A 13,663-nucleotide genomic window follows, 5' to 3' on the forward strand; every position below is an offset into this window, starting at 1 on the left:
AACCTATCTGTATGGTATAAAACACACTCACATTTCTGTTCATTCCCTAAACTTTGTAACATAATGAGAGAAAACAGTAGTGATGTGTCGGGCGCAAAAGTTTTGTTCAAAATGAACTAATCTTTTATATCGCTCGGGAGCAACGAGTCATGTCAGTGAGTGATTCGTTCTCTCACCACACGGCAGGCAGCCATAAGCTCAGTCGGCAGGACAGGCTGTGTAAGAAGCAGTTTTCCTTCTCGTTCTCATTCATCGTTCATTTGTCACGTGACAGGCTGCACAGATTCGTTCATCGTTCTCGTTCACAGCTAACTCTGTGTGGGGAGCAGACAGTACACTTTCTCGTTCATTTGTTACGTGACATCTACCTAGTCACTTCCGTGCTGTTAAACAACAAAGGCATGGAGGATGCAGGGCAGAAATCACTATATTGTGATGTGTATTTGCTCTCCTAGGTTTTCACATGGTTTTAATTGCTTGTGGTAGTTGTGTATTATACTTTGTCAAAGGGATACAGCGCCACCTGCTGTAAAAATGAACGAAATGATGAAAAGATTCGTACAATTTAGTGTTCGAGAGTAAAAGATCTGAGTCAGTAAAAAGAGTCAAACTCAACACTAGAGAACAGAGTACAAGCATCATCCTAACCCCATTGGAGGTGCTTACATGCATTCTTATAATGTCTAAGGACCACTCCATGTGAGCGTCGTTGTCACAGTTAAGCTTTGCGTTCAGAAGGTTTTGTGAAATTTGACATGATGTGTAAACTGAATATGAAGTTATCTGAGAGTGAGTTTGGTAGCATTGATGCCTGACTCAGCATTTAAGCTGCCTAGCTGTCTCTGTATGTGAAATTGAATTAGGGTTATTGTTGCAGTTTGACCTCTTCTACAGTCTCCTTTTGACCTTAAGCTATCAACTGTTAGCATTGTACATTGTGCATGGCTGTAAATCTGCTGCTGTTGAGCTGGCAGCCAATACTGCAATATCAAGAAAACGAAACATGTATGGGAAGTGAAAATACTTAATTGTGTGAGGGTTAAAGGTTACTGTCGTAATTTCTTCTGGGTGTTATATATTTCTGACTGAAGGAGTGAGAGAAATTGTGTGTGTGTGTGTGTAAGGAGTGAGATGTGTTGATGAGCAACTGAGTCACACCAGACAACCAAACCTGGTTCTCTAAACTGACAAAAATGGGCATCTGTTATGTGAGTTTGAGCACAAACAACCCAGGCTAATCCAAATGGCTACATGGGATTAGTTTTACAATAAAAACTCAACAAGTGTATTTGTAGTTTGGATGTAATGAAGGAGGAAACAGTCACTCCCCCAAGATGATCCATTAATTTCTAGTTTCTCTTTAAGTTTTTGAATTGGATATGTTCTGCTCAGAACAACATGCAAACATTACACAATGAATTAACATAATAAGAATTGCCTGTTGATTTTGTATGTTTTATTCTGTTTAGCTTGCGGGCCATAAAAAATCCGACCACGGGCTGCAATTGGCCCATGGGCCACAGATTGGACACCCCTGGTTTTTGGTTAGGTTTAAAGAACAAACACACTAGGTTTGGTTGAGGCAACAAAACTTGGTTTGATTTGGGATTGGGTCATCAATCATTCAAATACACCCATTAACCCTTTCTGTGAACGTAGGTTATAACATCTCTATGGTGTAATGAAGCCACTGTAGTTAGAAATTACAAAAGGTAGCCTAAATAAGAAGACATTTTGTCTGACAGTCATGTCAAACGTTAGGAGCAGAAGTCTGCAAGAAAGCTCATTTTTTTGTGTGTGTTTACTCTTTTTACTCACCAAACTGAGGCATATAAATCTTCATTAAAAAAGTACATTATTTCTTTCGTAAGGAGTGAGATGTGTTGATGAGCAACTGAGTCACACCAGACAACCAAACCTGGTTCTCTAAACTGACAAAAATGGGCATCTGTTATGTGAGTTTGAGCACAAACAACCCAGGCTAATCCAAATGGCTACATGGGATTAGTTTTACAATAAAAACTCAACAAGTGTATTTGTAGTTTGGATGTAATGAAGGAGGAAACAGTCACTCCCCCAAGATGATCCATTAATTTCTAGTTTCTCTTTAAGTTTTTGAATTGGATATGTTCTGCTCAGAACAACATGCAAACATTACACAATGAATTAACATAATAAGAATTGCCTGTTGATTTTGTATGTTTTATTCTGTTTAGCTTGCGGGCCATAAAAAATCCGACCACGGGCTGCAATTGGCCCATGGGCCACAGATTGGACACCCCTGGTTTTTGGTTAGGTTTAAAGAACAAACACACTAGGTTTGGTTGAGGCAACAAAACTTGGTTTGATTTGGGATTGGGTCATCAATCATTCAAATACACCCATTAACCCTTTCTGTGAACGTAGGTTATAACATCTCTATGGTGTAATGAAGCCACTGTAGTTAGAAATTACAAAAGGTAGCCTAAATAAGAAGACATTTTGTCTGACAGTCATGTCAAACGTTAGGAGCAGAAGTCTGCAAGAAAGCTCATTTTTTTGTGTGTGTTTACTCTTTTTACTCACCAAACTGAGGCATATAAATCTTCATTAAAAAAGTACATTATTTCTATTTTGCTGAATCAGGTTTGACTCATGAAAACAGAAGGGCGTTGAAGTGTGTTGTGTGTGTGTGTCCCTCTCCACCCCCCCTTCTGTGGTTTGGAGAGGTATTATCAAAACAAGGACTAACAACCCCAGCCTGGTAAGCTTGTGAATTATTCACACACTACGGGCATGCATTTTGTTCTCCTGTTGTGTGTGTCGGGGGAGTTTCACACCCTCAAACGCACACACACACACACACACACTTGATCAAATTTTCAGATCATGGAAATAGAATTCCGTCTGCATAATTAATTCCGATCTGACAGATATTTCTTTTAAACATGGTTGCTGTTGTAGCAGTGCAGGAGTTGATGTCACAGTTCTGCCTTTTCCTAAATGCATGTCCGTTACGTAACGTCATTTTACACAACCTCAGGAGGGATATTTTCAAAGATTAATCTATGTGTGCCTGCAGACTTATTCGTTCCAACGTTTTAGTCCAAACTGTCCAGATCAGGTGAGAGTAGAGAGCTGATCAAGAAGAGATTTCTGGGATATTTAGGTGTGTTTTGATCTTTCCTGAACACTGACATCCTTTGTTGTTCACAAAAATAGGTTGACAGCTAATGAATTTAGTAGTGTTTTGTGAACTTTAAGGGAAAGCATTAGACCCTTTCATGTTGTTAGACACTTACACTTATCAGTGTTTTCAAATATGTATCTATATTTTGAATGTAAATCAATTACCTTTGTTGTCCTCAGTGTGACAGAGTCTGAGCCGAGGCTGGATTTGATGTTCAGATTAAATTAGTGCCCAATCTGCTCCTCAATATATGAGGAACTGATTAAGTTTAATGGACCAGCTCACTCTGGAACTAAGAGTTTAGAAACCTAATGTTGCACTTAGATGTAACGTCCTTCGGAATTAATTGCAGGAAGGAGTCTCTGTGCAGATCTCTGTGGGATTAACCTGTGGCAGCTGTCTTACATGGATTATAGTATTATTACACTGATATCATCTTCATCCAGTAGCCTTTGTCACATGTATTAAAAGACTTCCGACTGGCTGGTTTGAATGCCTTTAAAATGTCACCAGCATCAGAAAAGTTAGTTATTATGCAAAATACAGGAAATGTATATCAAGGCACATAAACTTTAAATACTTCCGCTTTCAGGGTGATGGCTGGGTGGATGCTTTGTGCTCATTAATACACCAAGAGCAACAATTTTTTCCTGTGTCCTTTATATAAAAAATACTGGAAATAATTGCATTTTGAGACCTGAGAATCAACAGTGCAGTCAGCCGCTTGTTGATTTTGTGTGTCTGCTGACAAATTGATGAATCGTTGGCAGGAGGCCATGGTAAACAAGTGTTTTTAGGAATGAGGAACATTTGGTGAATGCCTCAGATTCAGGGCCATCCGGTGTGTTTGTTTTGCAACACCTCTTCTGGATCAGAATCAATGACTTTTGATTAGAGTTGGCAAGGTTCAGTTTTTGAGAGAAACATCTCATGAAACTATGTGTGCACACAGTTTTAATGTGCTGTAATGTGTTTCTAAGCTGCTTGATGCTCTGTTCTATGGACCAGCCATCTTGGATTTTTTTACTTAAGACAGTATTTATATAGACTATTTCTTAACCTTACATCACAATGGTCTTCAAACCTGGTGATAATAAAAGTTTTATAATGTGCTGAGCATGATGTAGATGTAGCCTGTGTATGTAGCAGTAGGTTCTACCTGCACCTACTAGTAGGCTATGTTAGCATTGGCCAATAAGCAGTGGTTTTATTTCAACCTGTTCAGATATCCTTTGCAATGGAAGTCAATAATATACTGTATATTCGGTACGTGAGTACTTTTAACATTTAAAATGAAGTACTTAAGACTTTTACTTAAGTAGGATTGTTGATGTAGCACTTCGACTTTTACTTAAGTATATATTTTGCTGGGTTTTTGTACTTTTACTTAAGTACCAAGCTTCAGTACTTCCTCCACCACTGCCAATAAGTCAAGTTCAAGTTCAAGTTCAAGTATGAAAAGTTGATACCCATGTAATTGTGGTTGGTAATGTGTAGAAATGTTCGTTGTTCTGCACAAGAGCCTTCTCAGCCTTTTGTCTGTTCATGTATGAACACAGTACAGACACATCTGTCCTGTGTTCTGACTGCAGGTTTGGTGGATTTTTTTCCTTTTTTCCAAAATAAAGATAGGATGTCATGCTGAAAGTCAAACACCACAATTTCACTGATAGCGGAGATCTGGCGAGGCGTTATGAAACGCTACACATCGTGAAAGAGGATATGACCCACAGATAGTTTGGTTACCTTCCACCACTGGGTGCCACTCACCCATGAAAACACCACCTCACCACCCCTCCTCCATGTGTCAACACACCCGACGTTGACAGGTGAAATGACTTGTGGTCGCTTGTGCCTTGTCAACTCTCTCGCTGTGATAACTGGGATGTTCGAAGTTGAATTCAAAACTGAAAGACGACTCCTTTCCCTGGATGAATGATTTTTTTTAAATTTTTTTTTTTTTAATTTTACAGCCACTGAGCATTTTGTCAAAAGGTCTATTATGTGCAGAAGCATCTTGTGTGTAAAACAGACAATTGCCTCTTGGGTACATGCAGAAGAGGAGCAATGTGAAAAGATGGGGATGGTGGAAAAGGACAGCAATTATGCATGTTTTTTTTGTGTGCAACACCAAGAGAAGATTAAAGGTTTCCTAACACAGGATATATTTTTCTTAAGTTTGATCATTACCATGCATTTTTATATTCATATCTATTGTTAGTGTATGTCCCTTTGCTAAAAAATAAGGCCGATAAAGGTCCTGGATCCACTGAAGTATGGAGAAATCATTAGGCACATCCAGGATGTGAGTGCAATTTTATACATAATGAGCATCGTGGAATAAAGTTGTAGAGCTGAACTTTAACAGTGGTGTGTTCTAATCAAGGTGACATGCTCTGTGCTACATTGCAAATCAACACCAACAAGGACAAAGCCATACAAAGTTGTAGGTTGGAGTCCTAATCCTGCCAAAACAAGCCGTCATCCGATAATCAAACAGAGGCCTGATCAATGGTGGCGGAGATCAACGTGTCAACAGCAACCCTGTCTGATACCGACCGCTGGTTCAACATTGGAATTGACCAGCTGGTGGGAGTGGGAGTGAGGGAAAACAAGCATTTATTTGAAGACTAATGGAACCTAAAACAATGCAGCATAAGCACAATCAAAAAAGTGTGTACGCAGCGATGAAAGAACAACACTTTGTCCTCAGTTTGGCTCTGCAGGGAGATGCCATTTGCCTGCTATTCACAAGCTAGGCCCATTTTTTTCTGGCCATTCTCTTGCATAGATGCAGGGGAAGCAAAACTCATCATGTTATACGTTTGTGTTGAGTAGCATCTTTTTTTCTCTCTTTGATATATATTTGATACACACACACACATACACAGTCATTCTTCTGCATCACACACAAACACATATCACGGCCCTGCAGCGTGCTATATTTGTCCCATCGGGTCTAAAGTAGTAGCCAGACGGCCCAGGACCGCGTAATCACTTGCAGCGCGTGACGTGGAAAGCGGCCTCTTCCGATGTCACTGATCCCACAGATGTGTAGCACTGCTCGGGGTCGTTATATCCCACTGGAAAGTTAATCTCGCACCAATTAGTTCCAGCCCAGGAGGTACCACAGAGCACTGTGCTATGAAATGCTGGTATCCTCTGGGAACCCTCTTCCCTCTCTTCCACCTTTTCTACTTTTCCACAGATCGACTTCTACACAATGAAGCTCAGCTTTGCTCTATCACACACACACACACACACACACACACACACTCTCCCTCTAAGGTTTTCTGTATTGATCTAGCCATCATTCTATTTTAGCTCTGCAATTATGTCTGGTGATATTACCAGAGGGTGTTACATGACTCTCCTAATTGGTGTGTCAATATGACGTCAGGCTTTTTTTTTCTGCTCTTTGATTACCAGTCTGATGTAAGTTTTTAATTTCTCAATTGGCCATTTCTTCTTGTCGCCTTTGCAGCTCATTACCATCAATAAAAACAAAAAAAAAAACAATCCTCGCATGCAGGCACAAATTATGCCACTTTTTTTGTGACGATTGCTCAAGTCGAGGAAAATCCAAGAGCAATTCACTCATGGATTTGTTCACATGCTACAGCAGAAGATGCTGTTGAAAGAAGTCCAAGAAATGTAGCTGTCTAAATAACATGATGGGAAGGTTAGATTCTTTAAATTGGAAGCTGTCTGGCACAACTATCAAGATTCCTTGTCAGCTTGATTTGGTGATTTTCTTTACTTGCTTCCTATTTTCTTTCTAGCCTCCTGCCCTGCTTTCACTTTCCTCTTCTCTTTTTATTCGGCTCCCTTGTTTATCCCACTTGCTTTCATTTCATCGTTGCTTGATTTCTCTCTCTCTCGCTCTCTCTCTTTATCCCTGCTTCTCTCTCTTTACTGTTTCTCTCAACTGTTTCCACTTGTCTGCCTGACATGACCGGGGGGCTTGTAAAGGGGGAGTGTGACAGATGCAGATGAGCGCTTGAGTCGTTCAGCACTCCTCTCTTACACTTTGCTATCCAACATGCAGGTGTGTCAGACACTCGGCATTGATAGCATTGTGTGGCTGCTTGTTGACGTGCGGGCGTGACCCCTTTTTAACATTATTTGTGCGAATTGAGTAGCACAACATAAACATGGCTGCTAAAGATGTCTGCATAGTAGATATCAGTGTGTTAAACTGACTGTGTAGCTTTGATGCTAGTGGGTCATCCCTTTATGAGCCACATAGTAATGTTCCTCTTAGCCACCCTTAGTTATGTATAGACATAAAAATTAGCTGACCAGAGAGGAGAAAGACTCCAACCATCGTTCATCACCATTATGTTATAAATAATCTGACACAACCAAAAACTTGTGACGTTTTTTTTTCTATAGAAACTTTTCTTTCAAAAATAATGGAAATACAAACAACATTTAAAAACTTATATTGACCTACTGTCAGTGTAAACTTTGTTCATTGGGCCTCGAGCAGTTGTCTGCCGTGCCTGATGGTAAGATGTTCTATACTGGACAGTTCTTGGAATAAATTCAACATACTCCATTAAACAGGGCAGCAGCATCTAAAATTAGATTTTGATGACGTAGTCTTGTACAGTTTGACGTTTTTGACAGTGAATTACAATGACATGGTAACGCATCCATTTTTCATATGCATATTGCCATCTATGCTGGCACTGAAGTAGGCACAAAGCCATCCACAGTCATTTGACTGTCACATCCTGCTCAAATTTCACTCTACCATTCAAAAATATGTCGTGTACACTGACGTTATATTCCAATGTACTAAAATTCCAAGTTACAATATATTATCTTATAATTAAACAGCTTTTTGAATCCTGGGACTGCTGGACTATAAAGTAAAGTGCCACAGACTGAATGTACTCAGGCTGTGTTGTCCCTATTTCAGCATAATTTTCTCAGTGGAGCCACAGTAGCCTGAGCAAATTTACCAACCGGAGCTTGCAGACTTTCCCACTGCACCTGTCAGCCAAGAAACAAAAGTGTGATGTTAGGACCTAAAAATAGAGACTCATTTCTCTGAATTACTTTCATCTCAATTCTGTTTGCTGTTTCTACATTTTTGGGATTGTTGTTGTTGTTGTTGTTGTTGTTGTTCTTGTTGTTCTTTTCATGGCTGACGGCTGCTATAGCTGTAAGGACATTCAGTTTATGTAGAGAACTGCTCTTGCTCCACTGGAGAATTTGGTTGTCTTTGCCAGCCAAGTCTCCTTGTGGCAGATTTGTCTGTTCACTTATTGTGTCTAATTCCTTCTGCTGGATAAGGAGCTTCCTGGCCCGCACTGAGACCCCCTTAAGAGCTCGACTTAGCAGGTTTCCCTCAAGACTTTAAGATGATGGCATTGTCATGTAAGGACTGTCACTGAGAGAGCATGAGTCAGTTTCCTTTTTTTTTTTGATCATTACTGAATGGAAGTGAGGTAAGATGTCTTACACAAACAGTCAAAATGTAACTGTCAAAAGTCGTCCTGTGCTACAATCACTACAGCATGTCATAGAGTCATAAATATGCCATTAGTATCTGTTGGATTTTTTTAGCAGCTACGGGGATGGGAGAAGAGCTTTGCTGTAATATACTGCAGTGTAAGACAAAATAAAAAAGTTTAGGTATACTGATATTACTTGTCTAACTGAACGACTCTCTCGGTGGCAGCAAAGTAAATAGGGATGAGTCAGAAATGTAAAAATAACACTGTTTCTCACTAATAACTTCCCTCCTCCTGCTGACTCTCACACATTCTCACTCAGAATTTGTTCTTTTGTGAACCCATAACACTTGAATATCACACATGGTGAATTTTGAATAAGTTAACTCTGAAACTCTTAACAGTTTTGGGAAATGTAGTTGATTAATTACAGCAAAATAATCTGCTCCCACATTGCGTCTCTTGACGTGAACTCTGTTTCAACCTCATCCCCCAGAGACTCGTGCTGTAATTGAAATAGGGAGAGTGTCCCGTTAAGCTACCCCCAGCTACCATCACCTCATCCTCTATATACAAATGGATTGTTAAATGGACAGGCGGCAAATGTTTGAGTTGATTTTTGTCACCTGCAATCTGTCAGCGCCAACATTCATCAGCGCACATATTGATTTAGCAATATGGGTGAGATTGGCTGGGAGTTAGGAAGCAGTAGATCAAACCACAAATCAAGAGTTTAGGAACACTCAGGAACAGGAAGTACCCATTCCTGAAGCTGAATCGTGACTAAAAAATGTGAGATTCTTTAATATCAGAAGGGACAGACATAAAGTAAACACTCCTGGAGAAGTGACCACTGCGGCTCATATTATGTTGAAGCGGCAGTGTTAGTCATTCAAAGGAACATCGGGCCTCCTGCTGTGCTTTTTCAAAGCAACACCAGAGCCCCGTCGAGGCCAGCTCATCTGTACCCAAACTGCATGCACTTTGGTCAAAAAAAAAACTGCAAAATTAATTAAAATGTCAAAGCAAACAGTCTGGAAAATTATATCAAGTTGACATTTCTACTAATGCCATGTGAGACATGAATGAAATTGTGTCGTCAAGGCAGATGGACTTAGTGGGTCAAACCTGGGCCTGTTTTTTACATATTTCTAGGCCTAGAAGATCAGCAGGGGTTCCCTTATTATATTTTTAACGGGGGACTGTGAAACAAAGATGGAACATTTGTCCTTAGTCCACTTAAAATGCTTTAAAGATGATGATGGATTACTGCTGGGGAGGATGGGGATACTTTGCAAAGTGTAGTGTATCATCTTGTTGCTGCAGAGGCGCAGATAACAACCTGTTAGATAACAGTAACCTTTCTGTACTCCAGCTCTGTGCTGTTACTCCGATGTGAACATGTGTGGTTTTTGTGGCGTGCTGATCAGACCCTTGTTGTTGACACGTTTGGAACTGTTAAAATGTGAAAATGGTACCCAAGTGGCAGCTTCTGGAGCTGAGACATGAAGCCTATGCAAGGAGATTAAAAAAATTGCAGTTCACCCTGTAGCCTCTAGGGGCTGACTGACAAAGTGTGACACTACACAGAATGGGCATCTCTACAGGAGAAATTAACATGTAACAAAGAAACCTTTCGGTCTCTATTGGTACGTTCTCTTTTTGTGTCTGTACTGTTTTTGTGTCTGTACTGTACTTACTCGTTTTAATTATATGAGGACTTAAAATGACACATAATTATGGACACGACTGTTTAGAGTGACAGACAGGTGCTGAATCACAGCACAAGCTGCCTGCTACCATGACAGCCCGCCTTAGCTCTACTCACGCTCCACCTCTTTGCCTGCATTTGGAGTTTAAGCGGACTGTGACACTGCCAACATGCCGGCAGTTAAAGCTTCGTACAGACTCCACACGGCAGTTCAGAAACCTAGTGGTGACATCACAGAAGCCTCTTTCATAACAGCTGTAACCAACTGCAGCTTTTTCACCTTCATGACTCAGGCAATGTGAACGGACGTCACAGACAGCCTAGTTTTTTGATGCTTTAGTATTTTTGGGTCTTACGATTTGAGGATGAGATTTCTCCTTATGTTCTTGGAAAACAAGCCTCAAGTTTACACTTACTGAAATGATCCTTTGGCTAGCAGACTTGTTCACTCACAGTCAATAAAAAGTCAGAGGAGTAGAGGAGTACATGTACTTGTGTATTATAATTCTCCAGCTGTATCCACTTGTACTCGTGGATTTGAAATGAGAATACCATTTTCTGGTCCTAATTGGGTCGATCTGCCTTTGAACCTGTCACTGTGCTGCAGGCAGCACCTTCCTTGGATATATTCAAATCAAAGTAGACATCTACAAAGAGCAGGCGCACACCTACGCAGCAAGTGGAAACGCTCATACACAAACACACACACACGCACATGGAATATACACAGATTCTTGCGTTCGCACATTCACTCACAGAAGCACTCATCAGAGTTTGACTTTTGCAGATTGTCAGCCTTTGCAGACAGACACGTCAACATCACAGGACCCCCCCCCCCTCCCCACCCATGACAGGCGTCTCCATGGCACCCCTCAGATCATCGTGGCGCCACGCGGCAGCTCCTTACATTTCAATCTCCCCGTCTCTTCTTCCCCCACAGCTTGAGCACCGAGGTCTGAAAATGTGTTTTGTAACAGAGTGTGTATACACACACACACACATACACACACACCTACACAGTGTTCACTTACAAACTTTTGTGACAATGGCAACATCACCATTCTCCATTCTGTGCTGTGTTAAAATGGGACACAGTCAGGAGAGGGGTACATGTCAAATCAATGTGTCGTACATTATTTCATACAGGGTCAGTCCACCACAGGCATCCTGGCTCAAAGCCAAAACTACACTCTCTGTATCGTCTATGTTGTTGCACTTGAATGGTGAAGTTAATTGTTAAATATTTACAAGAATAAAAAAATAAATAGGTACTGGAAAAATAGAAGAAAGATTTTTTTGTTCCTGAAAATTCTAGACTGTTGCATCCCACAGTCCAAAGGTATATAAGCTCGTTTGACTCAATCGCCTAAATGGCCTGCAGGTGTGAATAAGTGTGAGTGATGGGTCCAATCCTGATGTCCGCCCTCACAGTGGCAAGACACTTTGATGCTTGTTTCCGACATTTCCACAAGAGCTCAGGGCTGTTCGGCTGTGGAATTGGCGAGTGTGTGAAGTCTCTTTAGGAACACTTTTTGAACCTTTCAAGCACAGTTTGGGTAAATCATAAGAACCCATTAAATTGGAAGAGAAATTGACATGTAAATACAGTGCACTGGCACTGTGTGGTGGTCCATGTGTGATGGTCCATCTGGGCAAATGGCTTTTTATTTGATTTCAAGTTACACAATTTAGATTTAGATAATGTTGCAGCTAGTGTTACTCCCTGTTAGGGTCAGGTCAGGTTAACTTCCCTTTGGATCAGGTGTCATCCCCTTCTCAGATCTGTCTCAGGATTGTTTCACATTTTTTAAAAACATCCAATTCTGCACAGATTTTCCATAGGTCAGTTTATACACAGTCACTGATAAATGACAGTATAAGTTGATTTTTAAAGATTTCCATAACTATAATAAGGATGTAAATGTCAACAGAAGAGGGAGACAGCCAGGTAGTAGCTTTAATTCACACCTGGGAGGCTGGGGTTTTGTGTTCCATGTGGACCCTTGGTTTACACTAAGGGTAACAGTGAGTAAAACCAGCGACAAACTTCTCCACCATTTTCTTGAGTTTTATTGTGACAAGTTCAACTTCAAGAAGGAAGATAAGGTAAAGGAAGCTCCTAGTAATGTCAGGGTTTGTCGAGAGAAGGACACAGATGCAGGACACTGAGTAGTTTTAAAAGCAAGAAAGTCTTTTATTCCATAAGTCCATAACAAAAAATCACACTAAGCGTGGTAGCAAAAACGTGGCTTGGCAAAACAGGCACAAAACTAGAATTTGAGGCAAGACGAGATCAAAAACATGGCATGGCATGAAACCTGGAGAACACGACTGTAGCAAGGCTGGCAAGGCTTGGACACAGGAACAAACCCCCATGAGTAACGAGGACGACGAGCAAGATGAACAAGGCTCAGATGTGGCGACAAAACCCACAGACATCACAAGGACAACAAGATACAAGAACTAAGCAAAAGCCCAGAGAACCAAACAACTACCCTACAAAAATAACAATAACTGAACATGGAATTAACAAAAACCCAAAACCAGGAAAACAAAGCCAAAAGGAAACACAGGGTCATGACAACTAAAACAAAGTAATCTCCACCATTATCAGCTATAGGGCTATGAACTATTCATAAGATACAATGTAAGTACAAGAATTGTTACAGATGAATTACTAGACTCCAAGAATTTATGTATGTAGGTATGCTACTTTAAAATTAAATATGCTACTGTATATTTACCAAGTCAAATAAGCTTGCAGAATAGTGTGCTTCTATAAAATTATCAATGATATAGCAATAAACACAACATGGCAAAATACCAACCAAACACACAGGCGACTCGAACCATTCATGATTGATTGTGTTTTCATTGCAGTGCAGTAAACATGCAGCACCACCCCTTGCTCTCCCGAGGGTTAAAAACATTTTATTGATTTTGCAGTTCCATACAGCATGGTAGTGGCAGATTTCTTAGGGCATTGGTGAATGAAGGCCATCAGCTTAGCCTCTTGTGTTGGTGGGAAATGAACCCATCTAGGAAAGTAGGAGAGCAGCAGCAGCAGTTTGCAGCCACCTGAGGGACATGGGTTTGTGACCTCGACATTCATGTCTGTGTTGGTCAATACCATAAAGTTTGTGTTGATTTAGTTGACAGGAGAAAAAGCACTTTTTCGGTAAAAACTGCTGATTTTCTTCTTAGTAACAAATACTAATAAATACCAATACCATGTTTTCTTTCCATTTTGTGTCTTTACCTGCCTAATATATGGCATTGGATACTATATTATTTTCCAGCCTGAGCACAAATGTCACT

Source organism: Parambassis ranga, chromosome 18 (assembly GCF_900634625.1).
Source record: "Parambassis ranga chromosome 18, fParRan2.1, whole genome shotgun sequence".
NCBI lineage: Eukaryota > Metazoa > Chordata > Actinopteri > Ambassidae > Parambassis > Parambassis ranga.